Source organism: Piliocolobus tephrosceles, chromosome 9 (genome assembly GCF_002776525.5).
Source record: "Piliocolobus tephrosceles isolate RC106 chromosome 9, ASM277652v3, whole genome shotgun sequence".
Lineage (NCBI taxonomy): Eukaryota > Metazoa > Chordata > Mammalia > Primates > Cercopithecidae > Piliocolobus > Piliocolobus tephrosceles.
Window position 1 is genome coordinate 57,590,667 of NC_045442.1, and position 25,336 is coordinate 57,616,002.

Consider the following 25,336-nt stretch of genomic DNA (forward strand, 5'->3'; position numbering starts at 1 on the left):
CTCATTTTGGGGGGAATAGTCAATTAGCAAGCTTAAATACCCAAGCACATACATAAAGCACACTATATTCATGCTTTTAGTTCTGATAACCTTGACAGAGACCATGACGTCAACCTGAGACACACCTTTTTTCTCCATTAAAAATAAATATACTACTTTGATTTCAAAAGAAAAATGCAGCATCTCTCAATAAGCTTATGTAAGTAATTTAGTTTGAAAGAGAGGGAAGCTATATTTATAAAGATTTTAACTAAATTGAGAATAGGCCCTGGATTCAAATAGAAGAGTAAGGAAAAGAAAATAGGGAAAACAGGACCATTTATTATCATTACCTTTTAGAAAACACCCAACACTCTTGCAGCAAGATACAACTACACATTTGATGAGTGATCTCGTTTCTGCGTCATGATGTTTGCAAGGAGAAGAGTGTCCAGCATACAGATATCACTCTCAGAGACAGTCTGGGGAATTGGTTTTCCTCTTTGGGAAACCATAAATCTTGTGGCTGTTTATCATGACCTAACAGGACCTCTGTCTGAAGGAATGGCAGGCGCATTCTGACTCTAATCTCTGACATCAGCCTGGGCTGGTTGGTAACGTGTGTTTACACAGAACTGTCTGAAAGCTCTGGCATGTGACAAGTGTCACAGCCCTGCCTTCTTTGGGCAGCCTAATTAACTATTGCTGCCTGATACAGTAGGGATGGGGCCCCGTGCCAGGCCAGGGAAACCTAGATAGGGAAAGGAAAGCAAGTGCTTCTGAGGCCATGTCTGAAATCAAAGGAAGGCACATATGATTAAACAGATCTTCCAATGCTTATAATCGAAAACTCAATAAAATCACAAAGTCTTATAGATTCTATTCCAGAGGGATCTTTAAAAACTAAAATGACAACAGGAGGTAGCTAAGATGGATAGATCAAAACAAAAACTGCACATGGCCTAGGACTCAGGCTGCAAGAGAAACCAGGAGGAATCAGACCAGAAGAGCATCCTCCTCCGATGAAGAGCACCCAGGAGACAGGAAGAGAGGTGGGGCCAGGAGGTGGAGGGGAGTTTCCGGAACAAACTGTAAAAGTGCATGGAGGGGCCTGCCAATGGTGGCATTAAGGAAAGTGGCTGGAAAATCAATATGGAAAGGAAAAAATTTTTAAAGAAGTCTAGTGAAAAATGAAAAACAGCCTCATTAAAACATTTGGAAGTGATTATAAAAACCACCTTGAAATAATCAGTGTTAAACACAGCTTCAGAAAAATGTACTGAGATTTAACTTAGTTAACTCCTTCAGTCCTGCACTGATGTCGGCTCTCACAGGCACAACTTTATGCTAAATATACACTTCTTCTCACTGTACCGGTTTTAAATAGGAACCATTGATGCAAAGAGGAAGTGACTCAAACAAAATTCAAAGAGATATGAATTAAAGAAACCATGCAAATTACCTCTGATTTTTTTTCTTTAAATCATACAAACCAAAAAAGAACCCAAAACAACTCCATCATGATTGTACATAAAAGAAGCAGCTTAAAATAAAATGTTTGTAATCAACCAATGAAGAAACTACGATGTTAAATCAGGCTTTTATTTATTTATTTGTTAAATGACTCCATTTCCTTGGCCAGAAAAGAGGTCACAATGAAAATAAAGCTTGAGAAAAACAGCAACCAAGAACCAAGGCAGGTGGCCATCCTGGCCCTTCCGCTACACCATGGTCCCCTGTCCAGGAGTCACCGGCTGCCCTAGGTCAGAACTTCAAGGAGCCTATGAACATTAGGAATCCTGGGCAGATTCTGTGTGTGTTTGCTTATGCTTTTTCTTTTCCTGGGCAAAAGGTTTGTTAACCTTCTTGCAGCTTTCCAAAAGGTGTTTATGACTCAAAGAAAGTTTAAAGGTTTGAAGTCACGTATTTGAATAAGTGACTACTTTCACAACGTGACGGTGGTAGGGGCCAGTAGCCCCAAGGACCACCCCCTAAGTATTCTATCACCTGTTCCTTGAATGCTAAAAAATGCCACAATTAGAGCTGTGTGGCTGTTAGCTCACAACTAAATCCTGTTAAAATGGAAATCCTCTACACATATATGTATTTATGTATATACATGTATGTGTGTGTATATATATGTATATGTGTGTATAGACACCCTCCAATAAGAGAAATAGCAATTTATATCATCCTCCAATTAAAGAAATCAGGGCTTCTTGAATAGATGGCTGATTCTCTGGCTGGGACATAATGAGCCTGGGGGCATCTTGTAGTACCAGAAAATAAAGAATTGCTAAAGTAAATAACTAAATAAAATGACCCTGGGAGGTTAGGGGTGTGTCAAAGGGATATAGCAGTTATCTGAAATAGCTCCCAATGTTCTAAGCTGGAGCAATTTGAGCAAAAATAAATAAAGTAGAATTGGACCTAAATTATAAAATAAATAACCATGAATCCATACTGACATAAATAAATGGTTGGATAAATACATGGGAGAGAAGTGATAAATCCCTCATGCAGAAGCATTCCAAATGCTATATCCTAGATGTAGAAGATATTCCTCCCTCAAATGGGGGGCAGAGGAGCTTCATTCCCTACTGCTTAAGTGTGAGCCAGGCTTACTGATTTCCTTCCAAAGACTACAGCATGGAAAGAGGAGGATAAAAGAGTAACTTTACAATGGAGAAATCTGGCAAACACTACCTCAGCCAGGTGATTAAGGTGAGTATCAACAGTCATAAATCATGTCGATAAAATGGACCCTTGGTATGACATAATAAAAATGGCACTTTACCTCTGTGGTCTTCCTCCACCAAAATTTTCCATAACCCTAGTTGTGATAAAGACATCAGACAAATCCAAGTAGAGAGGCATCCTATAAAATGCCTAACCAGAATTATGAAAGCCATCAAAAATGAGCAAAATATGAGACTCTGTCACCACAAGAGGACTCAAAGGAGACATGACTACTAAACTCCTAAATATCATGTGACATCCCTGTATGGAATCCTGGCACTGAAAAAGGACATTAGGTAAGAACAAAGGAAATAAAAATAAAGTATGGACTCTAGCTAATTGGGAAAAAAATGATCTAGAAGGATACCTACCAGTATTATGATACAAGTTGGGGAGAGCCATGTTGGCCACAAACTTGAAGAAAGTGGACAGTGAGTCTGTGTGGTGGTTCAAAGGAATTCTAGCAGAATCCAAAATCCCTTTTATTTTTTAAACAACACTAGTACCTTATATGATGACGGTGAATCTGGGTTGCAGGCATATTGTTATTATACTATTCCTTAATTTTTCCATAAGTTTTACATTTATCAAGAAAAATAGGTAAATGTGTTTGTTAAAAGCAGGAAGCAGATAACCCTTTGAGCTGCAAGCTGTCATCCCTGTACAATGGTTTTCCAGCTGAGTTCTGCAGTCCCATATTTCTTATCACTACCTCAAGGACCAGAGCACAGGTATAGAAGGCTGAGTGGGCAGGACTTTAGAAACTACTGTTGCTTCAACCAGGACAATCTGCTCCCAACTGTTTTGTAAACTGGGGTGACTATGTGATAAGGAAGGATGCTCCCTCTTAAAATGGATACTGCTGGTTGTGTTTTCTTTTTCCTTAAGAACAGCATCCTCCAATTTTAGCTGGACATGTGGGCACTCAATACAATTCACATTGCCCGTGCTTCCTTGCAGGTAAGTGTGGTCACCTGACCACCTAAGTTATAGAAAATAGGATGTAAAGTATTCTTAAAGGAGCTGTCATTCTCTCTCCTGCCCCTTCCTGCTTCCTTCTGACTGAAATATTGGATGCGATGCTTATAGCTTTCAGGTTTTGAGAGTACCTGGACCTTCGGAAAGTAAGGAACACATGGTGGAGCACCAAGATACAATATGAGAAAGAAATCAACCTGTGTCTTATTCATTTGGTGATTTAATTTTTTTCTGTTCCTTGCAGCCTAATCTAGTTCTAGCATGTCTAAAGAAATATCACTCATTTGGATGCATTAATTGGGACAGACCGTGGGCCCAAAAAAGGATTTTCTCTAATATCATGGGTTAGGGTGTTGATGTATAAGGGAGGCTGGTTTGGGATATGAACTGTTTCTGAGACAGGAAAACCCTCATGCCCTAGCTTCCCAGACAGACACTATGGGTGAGAATGCTTTGGACAAATGGCTGTAGATTGCATTTTGAAAGGGCAATTACCTAAATGGTAGAGCCATATGAGCAGGAGCACAGATGACCATAGCTCTGCCTAACACAGAGCAAAAGAAGTTCCCATTCACCCCTCACATCTGCAGTCTACCACCAGCCAAAAATGGCAGTGTGTGCAGATAGGTCTCTGCTGTGGTCTTCCACGGACACACAGTGCCGTGGCTTTGGTACTACAGTCTCCACCAGTGACACCATGTGGCGGCAACAGCAACGACAGCGGTGGAGGTCTTGGCTCCTGGGAAGTGCATTAGATTATTTTGGATTTTTTCTTCATGTGGTGTCTTATATGTCATGAACTGAATATACACTTTTAGCATTGTTGGGCTTGTTATGGGAAGGAAAGGTCCAAGGAGAAGAGAGAGACATTTTCTTGACACCACGATGGGACTTAGCATCATTTAATTTGAATATGAAAACAGAGATGACCTTGTTTTGAACTCCTACGTGGTGAAGTGGGACATATTGGTTACATGTGTAAGATTTCATTTAACATAAGGTTTTGCTGCTAAAGTAAATTTGAAAAATCACTGCCTTATTGTGAATGAAGGCTGAGGACTTTACAGTAAATACGTTAAAACTCCAGACTTCAAATCAGACACACACGGTTTGAATCCCAGCTCCCCTGCCCCTTTTTATGTTCATGGACAACTGATGTAATCTTTCTGAAGCTCCATTGCGTCTTCCAGACAAAGGGGATAACTACATCTAGATTTCCTATTTGGGGAAGTAAGGAAGACATTGTGTACAATGGATATCTGTGTGTGAAAGTAGTTAAGGTGAGTTAGCAATCAAATGACCAAAAGTGATGAACTATGAGTAATACATAGAATAATGACTCCCCAAAGATGTCTAGGTCTCAATCCCAGGAACCTGTGAATATGTCATCTCTCACGGCAAAAGGAACTCAGTTACCATAATGCAGGAACTGGATCTGCCTGAAAAGGGATTGGGTCTTTCAGAATCACCAAGCAGTGAAGAGGTCCTGAGCCACTATACAGTTAGTATTTGTGGTTGGAATAATTATGCCACCATATGTGTGACATGACTGTGGCCCTTGAAAACGACAGACATGCACACCATAAACTAACACCAACATTATATTCAAAGAAAGGGACTCAGGAGCAATGACAGTTATTTGAGTCACAAGCACTCCTGAGAGAAGGCAGGAAGACATCATGGCATGAAGGGAAAGGAAATACTTTTGTAACTCAGTATCAGTGTGATCCTTGGCATAACACACTATCCTGGAACCTTAGTTTCAATGTATTTGAGGTGAAATTGAATAATATATGTGACTATGAAGTTCCTACCCAACCTAACTTTTAAAGCCTCTAAGTGGTAAGAACTCCATTTTACTGTCAAAGAGTTCACTTTATTAACATTTCTTTCTTTACGGGTAAACATGTAAAAAGGTTTATAACCAAGTTACTTTCCTCTTGATGGGCTTTTTGTATGTTTTCTTACTTTCTAAGAAAAGTACTATATTTTACCAAATTTTACTATTATAATTTCAAACATGAGCCATGATTCTCTAGACCCATTAGATCTATTAAACTATTCCCTAAGATATCACAAAAAATATTTGCTCCCTTTTCTTATCTGCAGTTTCTTCCAACATTTTTTTCAATCTCCTCCAGCATTTTATTTGCCACCACCAAGCTGATTCACAAGCCCTCTAAACTGTGAGGCACTGAGGTTTCTGACCAACAGACCAAAAACGTGGGACTCTGGGTTGTGTTGAAATGAAAAGGAGATAATTCCCTAGCCCTATTAAAACTACTAAGACAATATAGCCACCGCAGAAACCAAATATTTAAATTCTAAAATATCGGGGGATAATAGAATCATTATTATTAAAGTGAAATCATTCAAGCCTCCTTTTGTTGGATATGTTGATTCATTCTTTCTAGTCCTGTGAATCAGACCTCCTAGAACAACCTGATTGGGGCAAGTTCAACACATTTCAGTTCAATTTTCTCCAATTCAAACACAACTTCCACAACGAGGTGAGCTTCTAACAATTCAAAGGAACAAACCATTAAATTAAAATTCCTAACTTGATTGTTTGAATCACACTGGGCTAAATTTACATCCTCCATAACACTGTGGGAATTCACTCTGTGGGAGATTTTTCTAGCTACGTTTTTTTAAGCAAACATTTTCTTTTCTCTTCTTCTTTTTAAGGGTGAATTAGTTGTTGCTGTACCTTTAATGATGAGAGGAAAGAAATAAAACTGGGCTCCAGGAAAAAACAATGAGGCAATAATTTTGAAATTAAAATACAGCACATGATATATCAATATAATTGTCCTGCGTATGTGGAGATAACTCTGCTTTGATGGTGTTATTTCCTGAGCATGCAAAACCTAATAAAATCTGGAGGGCTGAATTGATGAGAAATTCAGGGTTAGAGATTATGAAAAACACACACTCAAATAGCCAAACAAAATTACTGAAAAACAATTGTAGTGTAGAATTATTTATCTAAGTAATGCAGGAGGATTTATAAGATCTCTCAACATTAAAATAAATTACTTAAAACACTTTACTTCCTTGGCAAAGGAAAATGTCATTATGTAACTAGCTGTTCGACCTTGACCAAGTCAGTTGATGCCTCTGTGCCTCAGATTCCTTAATGTTTTCTTAATCATCCTTAAGAAAACTTTTAATTCTAAAATTTCTATGATTGTGTGCTTGTAGTGACAGGTTTTTTTCCCCTTATTTGTATCCATCTCATTTCTTCAAAATGAAATCATTATTTATGGAATAGAAAAGATTCAGCAGTGACCAGCTCATCAATTGATAATATAAATGTCAAATTGCGACAGAATCAGCCATGAAAGCATCCAATGATGATTGTAAGCATCCAAGCAACCATGAAGTATCCGAGGGAAAAAATCATCACAATGCTAACCTTCCCTACACAAATGTAGTTTAACCACTTATTTGCTTGATGTGACGTTGAGTGTGTCATTGAACTGTTCCGAGTCTGTTTTCTTTTTCTGAAACATAAAATGGAGGTAATAACAGTATTTGCGGCACAGGATTGCTGGAGACTTAAATGAAACCCCAATGCCTGCCATACAATAAAAGCTCCATAAATATTTCCCATTACTACCATCATCATCATAAATATTACAGATAAACTCTCAGCTGTGATCACCATTTGGGGAATAAATTTGAAGGAACTGGACATTCCACTTTTAATGTGAACATTACAATTTAATGAAAGATAGGAAAAAATTTGGTAGGATAAATTCTTCTATCCTTTCCTTATAAATAATAGAACATTCGCTCAAACAAATAAGAACTAATTGTCTTACAACAAAGCAATACACTTTGACTGCATAGTCATAAAAAAGACATTTGTGAGCTATGTGATTCTGCTATGAAGAGAAAAGGTGAAGGAGAAAAAGGAAGAACAATTTTCTCCCTATGCCTTGGCATCTGTTCCCAGGCTTTCAATTATTTTCTCTACTAATTAACCCTTTCTACTTATAAACTCAGAAATCATACTTTATGAAAACTCCAAAGTTTTTTAAAAATTGTCTTGGAATTTTGGTAACCCCTACTTCTTTCTACCCCACTGATCCCTCTTCCTCATACACACCTGCTGGATTTCTCACAGCTCACTTAAGAGTCATGAAGGTACAGTCTTCTTGCTTCTTCTGTCAGAATTTGATATATTATACCAACGAATTTCTCTAGCCTCAAACTGCACTGGCAATTCCTAACCCCAAATTATTTGAGTGAGGCTAATTTATTTGTATGACATTAATAACAGAGTTCATAATGTAGCTGCAAGTATTAAATAAAAAAGTAAAGTCTTAGTAAACAACTCAGGAGAGGAAGGTGCCCAGAGTGGAGTAAAGAGAAGAAGCCTAACAAGATGGAGAGATGGAGGCCTTAGCAACAGAAGGGACAATGGTCAATAATTGAGAAATTGTCCCTGGACCATGAATGCTGTATGTCCCCATTGAAAATATTGATCATGCAGTAACACAATGTGAACTGTTGTATGTACCTGGTTCAATTCCACACCCATACCCAACTTTTGTACAAATCTCTTATAAATTTCACTTTGTATCACTGGTCCTTTGAAGAATAAGGTACCAAAGTGAATTTAGTGTTGGGAAGGCAAATTAGTGACAACAAGCCCAGAGACAGATACTAAAATTAAAAAGAAAAAGAAAAGAAAAGAAAAGAAAAAAAAAAAAACTAATTCTGTAGAAGAAAACAATTAGAGCCAGAAAAACCTAAGCCCTCAACCCAAGAATCTGGGGGGACATTAGAAGTGATCCTTGAGTTTTACATCTATATATGAAGTGAGAACTCAGGTGAATTTTATGTGAATGCCAAAGGACAGGGTACCCTAGTGGGCTGCTAGGTTGCAAAAGCGAAGTACTTGGCAGGTACTTGTATGCTTAAGTGCTCAATAAATATCAGCTATACAATTAGTGAAGATTTTGATTTTTGGTGATATTCTAGTTATTTAATATTTGCACCCAATATTTTCCCTCATAGTGCTTACCAACATTTGTAGCCACATATTTATTTTCATAGCCTAATTGATTATCCTTCTTTAATCTTGACGTAGCTTTTTAGAACATGTACACTAGATCTCTTATACTGCTGCATACACATTGACTAACTTGTACTATTTAATTTTTCATTTTACCAAGCACAAAAACACACCATTTACCTATAATTGAATCAATCTCTAGCTTTCTTTACTTTGTCATTTCTTCCTGACTACACTCTGGTCACCCCTAGTAGATTCAGGAAATATTCTAGTCTTAGAAAAAACAATCACAGGCTTCTACTCAAAAAAGAAAACTTCTACAAATATTGATAAAGTGGTATAAGATGGACTATATTAGATGGAAGGAGAAAGAAAAAGAAAAGAGATTTCATAATCAGAAACTTGCAACAACCTCTAAGTAACCCAGTTATTTATCGGTTACGTTTCTTTACTGTAAGCAACAGAAACCAAATCTGGCTAACTTAGCCAAACACTAAAAATAAAAAGGGATAGAAAAATTGTAATCTGTTTGCACCTATAACTGAAAAATTCGGTAGTAATATCTTTGTCATCATTCTATCTAGAGGCTTATATATTATCATTAGCGTTTGGTTTCTCCCCATCTTTTTGTTCTGTCTTCTTCCATGATGCTGTCATTATCTGGATCCATACAGTGACACAAAAGTTGCCAGAAACTCTAGAACTGTATCAACTAAGGTTCAATTCTATTAGAAAAGAGAGAATGCATCTTCCTGGACACTCAAGCAAAAGCCCTAGAAAGGACTTTGATTGAACTTGATTGACTGGCTTTTGTCCTAACTCAACAAAGCACCATGGCTGAGAAAAATGAACCATGCTAATTAGCTTAAGCTTAAGTTACAGGCCAAATAATGGACTGAGAAAACAGAGGAAGTTATTTCTTGAAAGAAAATTAAGAATCTGATGTCTGGAAAATAGTAAATAACAATAACAATAACAATAATATTAACATTTTGTTGGTCTTGTATGTCAGGAAGTTATTCTATACACTTTATTTATACTAACTCATTTAATCTTCACATGCAGATATATATGATTATTATCTCATTTGGCAGATGAGGAAATCAAGGCTCAAAGTAGTTAAAAATAACATGACCAGAATTACTCACATAGTTCCTGACAGAGTTGAGATCTGTACCCAGGCAGTCTGGAGCCAGAATGTCTTTATAACCACTCTAATTCACTAAGTATACTATGTGTAGGAAGCAAAAAAATGAGTCAGTTAAAATTGTGTATTTTCACAGACTCTAGCTGTGTACTTATGCTCACTGATTTACCCTTCAGGCCCTACAAATAGTATTTGGCATATAAGAAGCATTTATTGAATGAATGGGTTAATAAATGAGTGAAAGAATAAGTGATTGCAGTATGAAATCTACTACAATATATCTCAGCTAACTTTAAACTTCAACTAAATTTTAAACTCCTCGGGACAGTCATACCTTGTGAGCTTTCTGTATTCTGTCCAAAGACAAACACAGTGTTAAGTACACAAGAGGTTCTTAAAAATGACTTCCCATTATTGAAGGCCTACCCTGCACAGTAAATCTGGCAGATTATTATAATTTAGGCTTTATAAAAGATGTCCTGTTTTACAGATGACAATAACTGATGCTGAGAAAGGTTAAGACATTCTCAAGGTCATATAACTAGTAATGACAATGCTGGGATTAGAACTCTCGTCTATTTTACCATCATAGAAGCTTTTTCTGACTTCTTTCTCCATTGTGCTTCTTCCCTCACCAAGAGCTCACACTATAAGAGGTATCTATAGTGACCAAGTGTTCCTATACTTACGAGCTCTCATGAAGATACAGTTGTAAGTATGAAAGTCCCAAAAAAGCTATATCAATATTTAAATTTAAAAAGCAGATTTTTGGAAACATGCACTAATGGGAGAAAGGTGTGTTTTCTTTTATCACAGTGATAGAAAAAGGAAAGAAAGAGGAATTTTTAGAGAATTAATTGTCAAAGAAACCAATTTGATACCATGTTGGAAAGCTAAGCAGAAGGCTGTATCAAGTGACAAGTTCCAAAGACAAGTACCCTTTATTGCGAGTTATTTGACCTGCCTTAAGTCTCTTCAATTCAAATCTGGAATCTGTCAAGGGTGCTCAAATGTGTTCAGCCAGTCAACTGTAATAAAGACAATGAATGGGCTCCAGAACTTTCCGTTACTTAATTCATTGTGAAAAATCTTAAGGTTTTGTTTCTGTATTAGATTACTTGTCAGCTGAATCGAATGTTCAGAACTAATAATAAGGAATAAATCAGGAGAGAATGAATGCCTTTCTCCTCAAAGACCCCAATAATATAAAATTACTAGAGCTAGCTAAGTTGGAATATACTGAATAACTGAATATATTTATACATTGCAGATGGTGTGGAATGTTGCCAGTGATACCTTGGGGATAACTTAAAGTCTGGTTTTCCTAGGGGCAGAGAGATAAAATAGCCAAAATAGAATCCCTTCAAACTTGAATCAAAAAGAAGGAATGAAAATGTAAACTCATTTAAAAACTCGAAGGACTTATCTACCCTAATACAAACCAAGGGAATAACTCAATACATTTGAAAAAAAAAGTACTGTTTCTTATCAAATCATCAGAGTAAAAAGGTCTTTGCAAAAATAAATAGACCCACAATGCCACCATACAGACTAAATATCTGAGACTGTGTGTTCAAAGGCAAAGTGGAGTGGAGAAGAGATGAATCAATTTTTTTTGTATAATTCACATAAACTCTTTTCCTTTTAAAGGGACTGGAGGCTCAGAATTAACAAGACTGGCAATGTTGATTTAGCTCACAGAGCAATTTAGAATTTTATTTTTATTGGAACCAAAAGGACATTTAAAAAAATCTAGTCCTACTTACTCACAGTATAGTTCAGACAATCTAAGTTAAGAGGGATTAAGCTACCTGCCCAAGGTCACACCACTAGTTTAGCTGTAGAGGAAGAATACATATCTAGGATGCCTAACTCCTAGTCACCTGTTTTTTTTACAACACACTATACTTGATTTGATATTTGTGTCTAATATATTTTCTCTGGGGCAGCTTCATTCATGAAGACATATCTAAACATAAACAAGAAACAGAATGTTAGGGATTGAATTTAGTCACAAAAGAAAACAAAACATCTGAACTTCCCCAAAATTGATCAAGGCACATTTAATCATTTCATTAAGATATTCATTATACAACTGTGAAATTCACAGCATAGCTAAACTAAATATTTTACCTGATTTCATTTAGGAGGAATTTGGAACTACTGTTTCCCTAACATTAATCTTACTTGTCTGTATGATAATACAATAACTCTATTAATTTAGTAGGGCAAAACATTTTCTGAAGTATATGTGTGTGTGTGTGACATATATATATATATATATTCTAAACGTGTTTGGTTTAGATGAGATAGCATTTTGTGTCTGTTCTGATGATGACCTCATTGTTATTACAGGGCTTCTTGACATTTTTGGAGTATAATCATTAAACATGTTTAATTTCACAAAGATTATGCTCCAGTAAGAAAGGTATTTTATTCTTCCTTTCGTTAGTATAAAGCTTAAATATTCTTTTCGTAAGTCTGACTCCCTGTCATCAGATAATCTATTTTAAATGAATTTTCCTTCTCTTGGTTCCAAAATGCAGATTGAGGCAAGAGCTCAAGAAAGATTGCTCCTTGGTTTTTAGACTGTCTTTTTCAAATAAGATGTAAATCTATCTTGCCACTCATAAGGGCCTTTAAGAACCAGGTCACTTGTTCTGTTCCGACTGAATGCTAGCACTATAGCTAATGAAAACTGCCCTATGGTTTGAATTAGACCTAACAGTCCTTACTTCCTGCCTTAATTTGCAGTTATAGCTTTTTTCGGGATAGTGTTGTATATAGTAAGACCTCTGCAACTGTGTAAACAGCTTTATCTGAAAGCCAGACACCCTAGGCACAATTGTTATTGTTAAGAGGTAAAGGGATTATGGTTCAGATGCATTTTCAGTGTGAATGTGAAAAGTCTTGTCAATCCCCTGAGATAGCCAGTATTAATCTCTTGATATCATCTAGATTCTGCCATCTTTAACAATATCACATTTTGTTTTGGGGGGAGAGAAATTTACTTCTCCCTAATGAGTGAAGGGTCCAGAGTCAATAAAACACAGAATTACACAAACAGCCACATTCTCAAAGAAATTGCCAACTCCAGAGTTTGACTCTAGTCTGAGTTTAAATAATAGCTTATTAGGAGGCAAAATACTTTGCATATGCAAAGGTTCATCTCTCTAAGAAGGTTAACGGAAAGAGGAAAAGTGGATCCAGACTGCACCCAGCATATTAAACACATCTTTTTATTTGAATGTTAATAATTCCAGCATATTCCTTGGATACAGAAACTGAACCACTGAATTGTATCCTTAAACTCGACTGTAAAATCTACCACTTAGCGCTTCTATATTAGTAATGGTCTAAAAGGATATGGGAACTCTGGAGTGTTGAGTTCCACATGAAACATACGGATTTCTTTACACCAAGACCTCCTATTGCACACTTAAGGTGTTACTGGGGTTTTCAGTGGAGCAATCAATAAATGACCGCTGTTTGATCTGACCGAAATTTGAAAGACTTGAGTAAAGTAAAAGCAACAAGTTTTTGTTCACTTATTCATTCATTTATTCAACAAATATTGATCTGTACCTGGCCTTTTAAAGTTTCTAATCAGACGAGAAACTATGAGAAAATAATATTGCTGTTAAAGAAATTCACTGGCTCGTCTTGTCAAACTCTCAAACGACTGGTTTGTAACCTTATGGAGGAGAAGGGACACAGAATCTGTAGAGAAATTGTTGAAAGTTGTAAACCTTCAAAAACAACATCACCAACAACAAAAAGACACCTAAATCCAGACAAACACACAAATGTTTACATGCTACTTCAAGGGTTTTCAAGTGTTTCTAAAATTTACCCAAGGACACATGCTTAAGAACCACTGCTCTAGATTAAAGACCTAAATAATTAGCTAAAGACTAATCAGTTAGCTGCCGATGGTATACACCAAGGCAGTGTCATACTTTTTCCATCTTCAGCATTCACTTTAACACTTTATTCATCAGCGTTACCAATTGAGTGTTGAGAACACTGAATTGAGAGATGACAACACTGATTTGGGTCTCTCCTCTCTCTCTCTCTCGCTCTCTCTCTCTCTCTCTCACACACACACACACACACACACACACCATTTGCAAAGTTCACTGCCATTCATCACTTTATTGTGGGGAAAAAATGCACTTTCTCAAAAATTATAAATATTCAGCAGAAAAAGTAGAAGAGTGGTTCTCTTTTTTTGTATAGGCCATATAAACACAAACTATTGCAATTCAAAAAGAATTTTAGAAGTCTTTAAAAATATTTTAAAGGCTAAGTAAAATAACAAATAGTACAATGTGTCTCCAGGGAGAGAAGAAAGAAAAAAATTAACATAATTATACATTGATAAAATCACTGAGTCCCAGACATTTTGTCTGAAAGAGCAGATTATATTTTACCTGGAACCTTCACTTTCATTAATTTTCCCCAGCTCATTTCTGGTACTGCTTTCACCTTCATGGCTCTGGTCTTGGTCTAGACTCCAACCAATGACCTGGACGTGAAGGGATTCCTGGCTGGCAGATCATTGTTTCTGCAGCAGATCAATATCACAATGCTACAGTTCATGGAGCACTAGCCCAGCTGGTCTCTTCCAGATTTCAGAATGACAGCATTGCTGATCTCTCTGAGCTCTAGCCTCATGTACTTTATAAAACTAGGGAATGGCATTTGGGGAAGCCAGGAGTGACAGGTACATTCTGCATGTGATAACCCTCACCAGGAATAGTTTTCATATTTAGCAGTTCCAAGGAAAGAAGAATTTTCCTCTAGTATATCAAATGATCCTGTATATAAATCAATTGGCATTGACAATTTTGATATTCATTAGGTAAATCAAATATATGAAGACAAACATCTTGAACATTAACATATCAATGAAACATATAACTGATAATGTTATCAAATTATTTATTTTTAGGTGTAATAATGGTCATGTAATTTTTTTACTTAATTTTTTTCATTTTTAATTTGTATAGATTCATAGTAGGTGTATATACTTACAGGGTACATGAGATATTTTGATACAGGAATAAAATGCATAATAATCACATCATGATAAATGGGGTACCCATCACCTCAAGCATTTATCATTTATTTATGTTACAAATATTACAATTATACTCTTTTACTTGTTTTTAAATATACAATAAATTATTGTTGACCCTTCTCACCTTGTTGTGCTATCAAATACTAGATCTTACTCATTCTCCTTAACTACATTTTTGTGCCCATTAACCATCCAAACACCTCCACCTCCTCTACCCTTCCCAGCCTCTGATAACCATCATTCCACTCTCTATCTCCATCAGTTCAATTGTTTTAATTTTTAACTCCCACAAATAAGTGAGAACAAGTGATATGGTTTGACTGTGTCCCCACCCAAATCTCTTCTTGAATTGTAGCTCCCATAATTCCCATGTGTTGTGGGAGAAACCAGGTGGGAGATAATTGAATCATGGGGGCAGTTTCCCCCTTCCTGTTCTCATGGTAGTGAATAAGTCTCACAAGATCCCATGGTTTTATAAGGGAAAACCCCTTTCTCTTGGCTCTCATTTCTCTCTTGTCTGCTACTATGTAAGACGTACCTTTCTCCCTGTGCCATGATTGAGACCTCCGCAGCCATGTGGAACTATGAGTCTGTTAAACCTCTTTTTCTTTACAAATTACCCAGTCTCATGTATGTCTTTATCAGCAGTGTGAAAACAGACTAATACAACAAGTGAACTCTGTCTTTCTGTGCCTGGCTTATTTCACTTAACATAATGTACTCCAGTTCCATCCATGTTGTTGCAGATGACAAGATCTCATTCTTTATGGCTGAAAATGTACTATTTTCTTTATCCATTCATCTGTTGATGGGCGCTTAGGTTTCTTCCAAATTGTGGTTGTTGTGAATAGTGCTGTGATAAACATGAGAGTGCAGATATCTCTTTGACACACTGATTTCATTTTCTTTGGATAAATACTCAATCGTGGAATTCCTGGATCATACGGTAGTTCTATTTTTAGTTTTTTTGAGGAACCTCTAACCTGTTCTCCAAACTGACTGTACTAATTTACATTCCCACAACAGTGTACAGGGGTTTCCCTTTATCCATATCCTGGCCAGCATTCATTATTGCGTGCTTTTTGGATAAAGGCTAGTTTTACTGGAGTGAGATATCTCATTGTAGCTTTGCTTTGCTTTTTTTTAATCAGTGATATTGAGCACCTTTTCATATATTTGTTTACTCTTTGTATGTCTGCTTTTGAGAAAGGTCCATTCAGAACTGTCGCTTATTTTTTAATCAAATTAGATTTTTTTCCTATTGAATTGTTTGAGCTCCTTACTTATTCTGGTTATTAACCCCTTGTCAAATGGACAGTTTGCAAATATTTTAATTGCTTCCTCTGCCATGCAGAAGCTTTTTTAACTTAATGTGATCTCGTTTGTCCGTTTTTGTTTTGGTTGCCTATGCTTGTAGGATATTACTCAAGATATCTTTGCCCACTCCAATGTCCTGGAGAGCTTTCCCAAAGTTTTCTTTCAATAGACTCATAGTTTGAGGTCTTAGGTTTAAGTATTTAATCGATTTTGATTTGATTTTTGTATCTGCTGAGAGATAAGGGTCTAGTTTTATACTTCTCCATATGGAAATCCAGTTTTCCCAGCACTATTTATTAAAGGAACTGTCCTATCCCCATTATATGTTCTTGGCACATTTGTTGAAAATGAGTTCACTATAGATGCATGGATTTGTTTCTGGGTTGTTCATTCTGTTCCATTAATCTAAGAATCCATTTTTATGCTAGTAACATGCTGCTTTAGTTACTATAGCTCTATAGTATAATTTAAAGTCAGGAAATGTGATTCCTTAAGTTTTGCTCCTTTTGCTCAAGATGACTTTGGCTATTCTGGATCTTTTGTGGTTTCATATAAATTTTAAAATTATTTTTTCTATTTCCATGAAGAATGTAATTGGTATTTATTTTGATATGGTGCATTGAATCTGTAGATTGCTTTAAGTAGTATAGACATTTTAAAAATACTGATTCTTCCATTCCATGAACAAGGATATTTTTCCATATCTTTGTGTCCTCTTCAATTTGTTTCATCAATGTTTCATAGTTTTCATTGTAGAAAACTTTCACTTTTTTTATTAGGTTTATTTCTTGGTATCTTATTTTATTTGCAAATATTGTAAATGAGATTATTTTCTTGATTTCTTTCTCGGATTCTTCAACGTTGGCATAGAACTGCTACTGATTTTTATGTGATGATTTTGTATCCTGAAACTTTACAAAATTTTTTTCTCAGTTTTAATAGTTTTTTAGTGGAGTCTTTAGGTGTTTCTAAATATACAATCATATCATCTGTAAACGAAGATAATTGATGTCTTCCTTTTCAATTTGGATGCCCTTCATTTCTTTCTCTGGTCTGATTGCTCTAGTTAAGATGTATAGTGCTATTTTGAATAGCAGTAGTAAAAGTCAGCATACTCGTGTGATCATGGCTCACTGCAGCCTCGACTTCCCTGGACTCAGGTGAGTCTCCCACTTCAGCCTCTTGAAGCGAGAACTACATGCTTGACACCAGGTCTGGCTAATTTTTTTTATTAGTATACTTTAAGTACTAGGGTACGTGTGCACAATGTGCAAGTTTGTTACATATGTATACATGTGCCATGTTGGTGTGCTGCACCCATTAACTCATCATTTACGTTAGGTATATCTCCTAATGCTATCCCTCCCCCCTCCTCCCTCCCCACAATAGGCCCTGGTGTGTGATGGTCCCCTTCCTGTGTCCAAGTGATCTCATTGTTCAATTCCCACCTATGAGTGAGAACATATGATGTTTGGTTTTCTGTTCTTGCAATAGTTTGCTGAGAATGATGGTTTCCAGCTGCATCCATGTCCCTACAAAGGACACAAACTCATTCTTTTTTATGACTGCATAGTGTTCCATGGTGTATATGTGCCACATTTTCTTAATCCAGTCTGTCATTGATGGGCATTTGGGTTGATTCCAAGTCTTTGCTATTGTGAATAGTGCCACAATAAACATATATGTGCATGTGTCTTTATAGTAGCATGATTTATAATCCTTTGGGTATATCCCCAGTAATGGGATGGCTGGGTCAAATGGTATGTCTAGTTCTAGCTCCTTGAGGAATCGCCACACTGTTTTCCACAATGGTTGAACTAGTTTACAGTCCCACCAACAGTGTAAAAGTGTTTCTATTTCTCCACATCCTCTCCAGCACCTGTTGTTTCCTTACTTTTTAACGACTGCCATTCTAACTGGTGTGAGATGGTATCTCATTGTGGTTTTGATTTACATTTCTCTGACGGCGAGTGATGATGAGCATTTTTTCATGTGTCTGTTGGCTGTATGAATGTCTTCTTTTGAGAAGTGTCTGTTCATATTCTTTGCCCACTTTTTGATGGGGGTGTTTGTTTTTTTCTTATAAATTGTTTGAGTTCTTTGTAAGTTCTGGATATCACCCCTTTGTCAGATGAATAGATTGCAAAAATTTTTTCCCATTCTCTAGGTTGCCTGTTCACTGATGGCATTTTCTTTTGCTGTGCAGAAGCTCTTTAGTTTAATTAGATCTCATTTGTCATTTTTGCTTTTGGTGTTTTAGACATGAAGTCCTTGCCCGTGCCTATGTCCTGAATGGTATTACCTAGGTTTCTTCTAGGGTTTTTAAGGTTTTAGGTCTACCATTTAAGTCTCTAATCCATCTTGAATTAATTTTCGTATAAGGAGTAAGGAAAGGATCCAATTTCAGCTTTCTACTTATGGCTAGCCAATTTTCCCAGCACAATTGATTAAATAGGGAATCCTTTCCCCATTTCTTGTTTTTGTCAGGTTTGTCAAAGATCAGATGGCTGTAGATGTGTGGTATTATTTCTGAGGGCTCTGTTCTGTTCCATTGGATTATATCTCTGTTTTTGTACCAGTACCATGCTGTTTTGGTTACTGTAGCCTTGTAGTATAGTCTGAAGTCAGGTAGCGTGATGCCTCCAGCTTTGTTCTTTTGGTTTAGGATTGTCTTAGCAATGCAGGCTCTTTTTTGGGTTCCATATGAACTTTAAAGCAGTTTTTTCCAATTCTGTGAAGAAAGTCATTGGTAGCTTAATGGGGATGGCATTGAATCTATAAATTACCTTGGGCAATATGGCCATTTTCATGATATTGATTCTTCCTATCCGTGAGTATGGTATGTTCTTCCATTTGTTTGTGACCTCTTTTATTTCACTGAGCAGTGGTTTGTAGTTCTCCTGAAAGAGGTCCTTCACATCCCTTGTAAGTTGAATTCCTAGGTATTTTATTCTCTTTGAAGTAATTGTGAATGGGAGTTCATTCATGATTTGGCTCTCTGTTGGTCTGTTATTGGTGTATAAGAATGCTTGTGATTTTTGCACATTGATTTTGTATCCTGAGACTTTGCTGAAGTTGCTTATCAGCTTAAGGAGATTTTGGGCTGAGATGATGGGGTTTTCTAAATATACAATCAAGTCATCTGCAAGCAGGGACAATTTCACTTCTTCTTTTCCTAATTGAATACCCTTCATTTCTTTCTCTTGCCTGATTGCCCTAGCCAGAACTTCCAACACTACGTTGAATAGAAGTGGTGAGAGAGGGCATCCCTGTCTTGTGCCAGTTTTCAAAGGGAATGCTTCCAGTTTTTGCCCATTCAGTATGATATTGGCTGTGGGTTTGTCATAAATAGCTCTTATTATTTTGAGATACGTTCCATCAATACCAAATTTATTGAAAGTTTTAGCACAAAGGGCTGTTGAATTTTGTCAAAGGCCTTTTCTGCATCTATTGAGATAATCATGTGGTTTTTGCCTTTGGTTCTGTTTATATGCTGGATTATGTTTATTGATTTGCGTATGTTGAACCAGCCTTGCATCCCAAGGATGAAGCCCACTTGATCATGGTGGATAAGCTTTTTGATGTGCTGCTGGATTCAGTTTGCCAGTATTTTGTTGAGGATTTTTGCATTGATGTTCATCAGGGATATTGGTCTAAAATTCTCTTTTTTGGTTGTGTCTCTGCCAGGCTTTGGTATCAGGATGATGTTGGCCTCATAAAATAAGTTGGGGAGGATTCCCTCTTTTTCTATTGATTGGAACAGTTTCAGAAGGAATGGTACCAGCTCCTCCTTGTACCTCTGGTAGAATTCAGTTGTGAATCTATCTGGTCCTGGACTTTTTTTTTTGGTTGGTAGGCTATTAATTATTACCTCATTTTCAGAGCCTGTTGTTGGTCTATTCAGGGATTCAACTTCTTCCTGGTTTAGCCTTGGGAGAGTGTATGTGTCCTGGAATTTATCCGCATTTCTTGTAGCTTTTCTAGTTTATTTCCGTAGAGGTGATTATAGTATTCTCTGATGGTAGTTTGTATTTCTGTGGGGTCAGTGGTGATATCCCCTTTATCTTTTTTTATTGCATTTATTTGATTCTTCTCTCTTTTCTCCTTTATTAGTTTTGCTAGCAGTCTATCAATTTTGTTGATCTTTTCAAAAAACCAGCTCCTGGATTCATTGATTTTTTGAACAGTTTTTTGTATCTCTATCTCCTTCAGTTCTGCTCTGATCTTAGTTATTTCTTGCCTTCTGCTAGCTTTTGAATGTGTTTGCTCTTGCTTCTCTAGTTCTTTTAATTGTGATGTCAGGGTGTCAATTTTAGGTCTTTCCTGCTTTCACTTGTGGGCATTTAGTACTATAAATTTCCCTCTACACACTGCTTTAAATGTGTCCCAGAGATTCTGATATGTTGTATCTTTGTTCTTATTGGTTTCAAAGAACATCTTTATTTCTGCCTTCATTTTGTTATGTACCCAGTAGTCATTCAGGAGCAGGTCACTCAGTTTCCATGTAGTTGAGTGGTTTTGACTGAGTTTGTTAGTCCTGAGTTCTAGTTGGATTACAATGTGGTCTGAGAGACAGTTTGTTATAATTTCTGTTCCTTTACATTTGCTGAGGAGTGCTTTACTTACAACTATGTGGTCAATTTTGGAATAAGTACGATGTGGTGCTGAGAAGAATGCATATTCTGTTGATTTGGGTGGAGAGTTCTGTAGATGTCTATTAGGTCTGTTTGGTGCAGAGTTGAGTTCAATTCCTGGATATCCTTGTTAATTTTCTGTCTCATTGATCTGTCTAATGTTGACAGTGGGGTGTTAAAGTCTCCCATTATTATTTTATGGGAATCTAAGTCTCTTTGTAAGTCTCTAAGGACTTGCTTTATGAATCTGGGTGCTCCTGTATTGGGTGCCTATATATTTAGGATACTTAGTTCTTCTTGTTGAATTGATCCCTTTACCATTATGTAATGGCCTTCTTTGTCTCTCTTGATCTTTGATGGTTTAAAGTCTTTTATCAGAGACTAGGATTGCAACTCCTGCTTTTTTGTTTTCCATTTGCTTGGTAGATCTTCCTCCATCCCTTTATTTTGAGCCTATGTGTGTCTCTGCATGTGACATGGGTCTCTTGAATACAGCAAACTGATGGGTCTTGACTCTTTATCCAATTTGCCAGTCTGTGTCATTTAATTGGAGCATTTAGTCCATTTACATTTAAGGTTAATGTTGTTATGTGTGAACTTGATCTTGTCATTATGATATTAGCTGGTTATTTTGCTCATTAGTTGATGCAGTTTCTTCCTAGCATCGATGGACTTTACATTTTGACATGTTTTTGCAATGGCTGGTACCAGTTGTTCCTTTCCATGTTTAAAGCTTCCTTCAGGATCTCTTGTAGGGCAGGCTGGTGGTGACAAAATCTCTAAGCATTAGCTTGTCTGTAAAGGATTTTATTTCTCCTTCACTTATGAAACTTAGTTTGGCTGGATGTTAAATTTTGGGTTGAAAATTCTTTTCTTTAAGAATGTTGAATATTGGCCCCCACTCTCTTCTCACTTGTAGAGTTTCTGCTGAGAGATCTGCTGTTAATCTGATGGGCTTCCCTTTGTGGGTAACCCAACCTTCCTCTCTGGCTGCCCTTAAGATTTTTTCCTTCATTTCAGCTTTGGCGAATCTGACAATTATGTGTCTTGGAGTTGCTCTTCTCCAGGAGTATCTTTGTGGCATTCTCTGTATTTCCTGATAGAATAACTAATGCAGAGAAGTCCGTAAATGAACTGATAGAGATGAAAACCATGACACTAGAACTACATGACAAATGCACAAGCTTCAGTAACTGACTCGATCAACTGGAAGAAAGAGTATCAGTGATTGAAGATCAAATGAATGAAATGAAGCGAGAAGGGAAGTTTAGAGAAAAAAGAGTAAAAAGAAATGAACAAAGCCTCCAAGAAATATGGGATTATGTGAAAAGATCAAATCTACGTCTGATTGGTGTGTCTGAAAGTGACGGGGAGAATGGAACTAAGTTAGAAAACACTCTGCGGGATATTATCCAGGAGAACTTTCCCAACCTAGCAAGGCAGGCCAACATTCAAATTCAGGAAATACAGGGATGGCCTGGCTAATTTTTTGTATTTTTTCGTGGAGACTGGGTTTTGCCATGTTGCCCAGGCTGGTCTCAAACTCCAGGCCTCAAGCAATCCACCCACCTGGGCCTCTTCAACTACTAGGATTACAGGCGTGACCCACCATGCCTGACCTGGCATCCTTGTCTTATTCCAGATCTTAGAGGAAAGACTCTCAGTTTTTCTCAGTTTTCAGTATGATACTAGCTGTGGGCCTGTCTTATATGGCTTTTATTCCATTTAGGTATGTTCCTTTTATACCAAGTTTTTTGAGGGTTTTTATCATGAAATGATGTTGAATCTTATGCAGTGCTTTTTCAGCCTCAATCCCATATGGCTTTTGTATTTCACTTGGTTGATATGATGTATCACATTGATTTGTATATGTTGAACCATGCTTACGTCCCTGGGATAAATCCCCTACTTGGTCATGAAGAATGATCCTTTTAATATTTTGCTGAATTTGGTTTGCTAGTATTTTGTTGAGGATTTTTGCATCAATATTCATCAGGAATATTGGCCTGTAGTTTTCTTTTTTGATGTGTCTTTGTCCAATTTCGGTATCAGAATAATACTGCCCTTATATGGAATGAGTTTGGAATAGTCCTTCCACCTCTATTTCTTGGAATAGATTCAGTAGGAGTGGTTTTAGTTCTTTAAATACTTGGTAAAATTCAACAGTGAAACCAATGGTTCTGGGCTTTCCTTTGCTGGTAGACTTTTTCTTAATGCTTCAATCTCATTTCTTGTTATTGGTCTATTCAGGCTTTGGACTTCTTCATGGTTCAATCTTACTAGGCTATACGTATCTAAGAATTTATCCATTTCTTCTAGATCTTCCAAGTTATTGGTATATAGTTGCTCATAATAGTCTCTAACCATTTAATTTCTGTGGTATCAGTCATAATATCTCCTTTTTCATCTCTGATTTTATTTTAATCTTCTCTCTATTTTTCTTAGTCTGGCTAAATGTTTCTCAATTTTGTTTATCCTTTCAAAAATCAACTTTTTGTTTCATTAACCTTTTGTATTGTTTTTTATTTGTTGCAATTTCATTTATTTCTGTTCTAATCATCACTATTTCTTTTCTTCTGCTAATTTTGAGTTTGCTTCACTCTTGCTTTTCTAGTTTTTTAAGATGCATTGTTAGGTTACTTATTTGAAGGTTTTTTTGTTTGTTTTTTGTTTTGTTTTATACTTTTTCATGTAAGCACTTATTGCTATTAACTTTCCTCTTAGTACTGCCTTTGCTGTATTCCATAGGTTTTGGAATATTATGCTTCCATTTTCATTTGTTTGAAGAAATTTTTAAAAATCCTTCTTAATTTCTTCATCAACCCACTGGTCATTCAGGAGGATATTGTTTAATTTTCCTGTGCTTGCATAGTTTTCAAAAATCTTCTTTTATGGATTCTACTTTTTTTCCATTGTAGTTAGTGAAGATACTTGATATAATTTCAATTTTTTTGAAGTGTTTAAGATTTGACTTGTGGCCTAATACATGGTCTGTCCTTGAGAATGACTCATGTGCTGAAGAGAAGACTGTGTATTCAGAAGTCATTGGGTGAAACGTTCTTTAAATATCTATTAGGTTCATTTGACTTGTAGTACACATTAAGTCCAGTGTTTCTTTATTGATTTTGTGTCTGGATGATCTGTCTAATGCTGAAAGTGGAGTTTTGAAGTCTCCAGCTTTTATTGCATTGGGGTCTATTTCTCTCTTTAGTTCTAGTAATATTTGCTTTATATTTTAAATTGTTATATCCTTTTGCTAAATTGACCCTTTTGTCATTATATTATGACCTTTTTTGTCTCTTTTTATAGCTTTTGTCTTGAAATCTATTTTTCCTGATGTGGTATAGCTACCCCAGCTCTTTTTTTAGTTTCCATTTGCATGGAGCAGCTTTGTCTATCTCTTTATTTTCAGTCTATGTGTGTCTTTATAGGTGAAGTGAGTTTCTTGTAGACAGCAGATCATTGGATCGTTTCTGTTTTATCCATTTAGCCACTCTATGTCTTTTGATTTGAGAGTATAGTCTGTTTACATTCAGTGTTATTATTGATTATTTAGGACTTACTCCTGCCATTTTGTCATTTGTTTTCTGATTGTTTTGTGATCTTATCTTCCTTCTTTCCTTTGTGTCTTCTTCATGTGAAGTTGATTTTCTTTGGTTCTATGTTTTAATGTCTTGTTTTTTATTTTTTTGTGTACCTGTTGTAGAATTTTTTATTCGAGGTAACCATGAGGCTTACAAATAATATCTTACAACTAATGGCAACTTAACGCTGATTGTAAAAACAAACAGATATACTAACAAACAAGCAAAGAGGGAACTTATAAAAACTCTGCACTTCAAATTCATCCCCACCATACACACTTTAACTTTTTGTTGTTTCTATTTATATCTTATTTCACTGTTTATGTCTTGAAAAGTTCTTGTAGTTATTTTTTATAGGTGAATGTTTTAGTCTTTTTACTCAAGATATAAGTAGTTTACACACCACAATTGCATTGTTATAACATTCTGTGTTTTTCTGTAGACTATTACCAGTGAGTTTTGCACCTATTGCTCCTTAACATCCTTCTCTTTCAGATTGGAGAGCTCCCTTTTGCATTTCTCGTAGGCCAGGTCTGGTGTTCATGAAATCCCTCAGCTTTTGTTTTTTCTAAGAAAGTCATTTCTCCTTCATGCTTGAAGTATATTTTCTCTGGATATACCATCATTCTAGGGTGAAAGTTTTCTTCCTGCAGTACTTTAAATATGTCATGCCACTCTCTCTTGGCCTGTAAGGTTTTTGCTGAAAAGTCTGCTGTCAAACATATCAGAACTCCTTTGTATAGTAATTGTTTCTTCTATCTGACTGCTCTTCGTATCCTTTCTTTATCCTTGACCTTTGGGAGTTTGATTAATAAATGCCTTGAGCTAGTCTTATTTGGGTTAAATCTG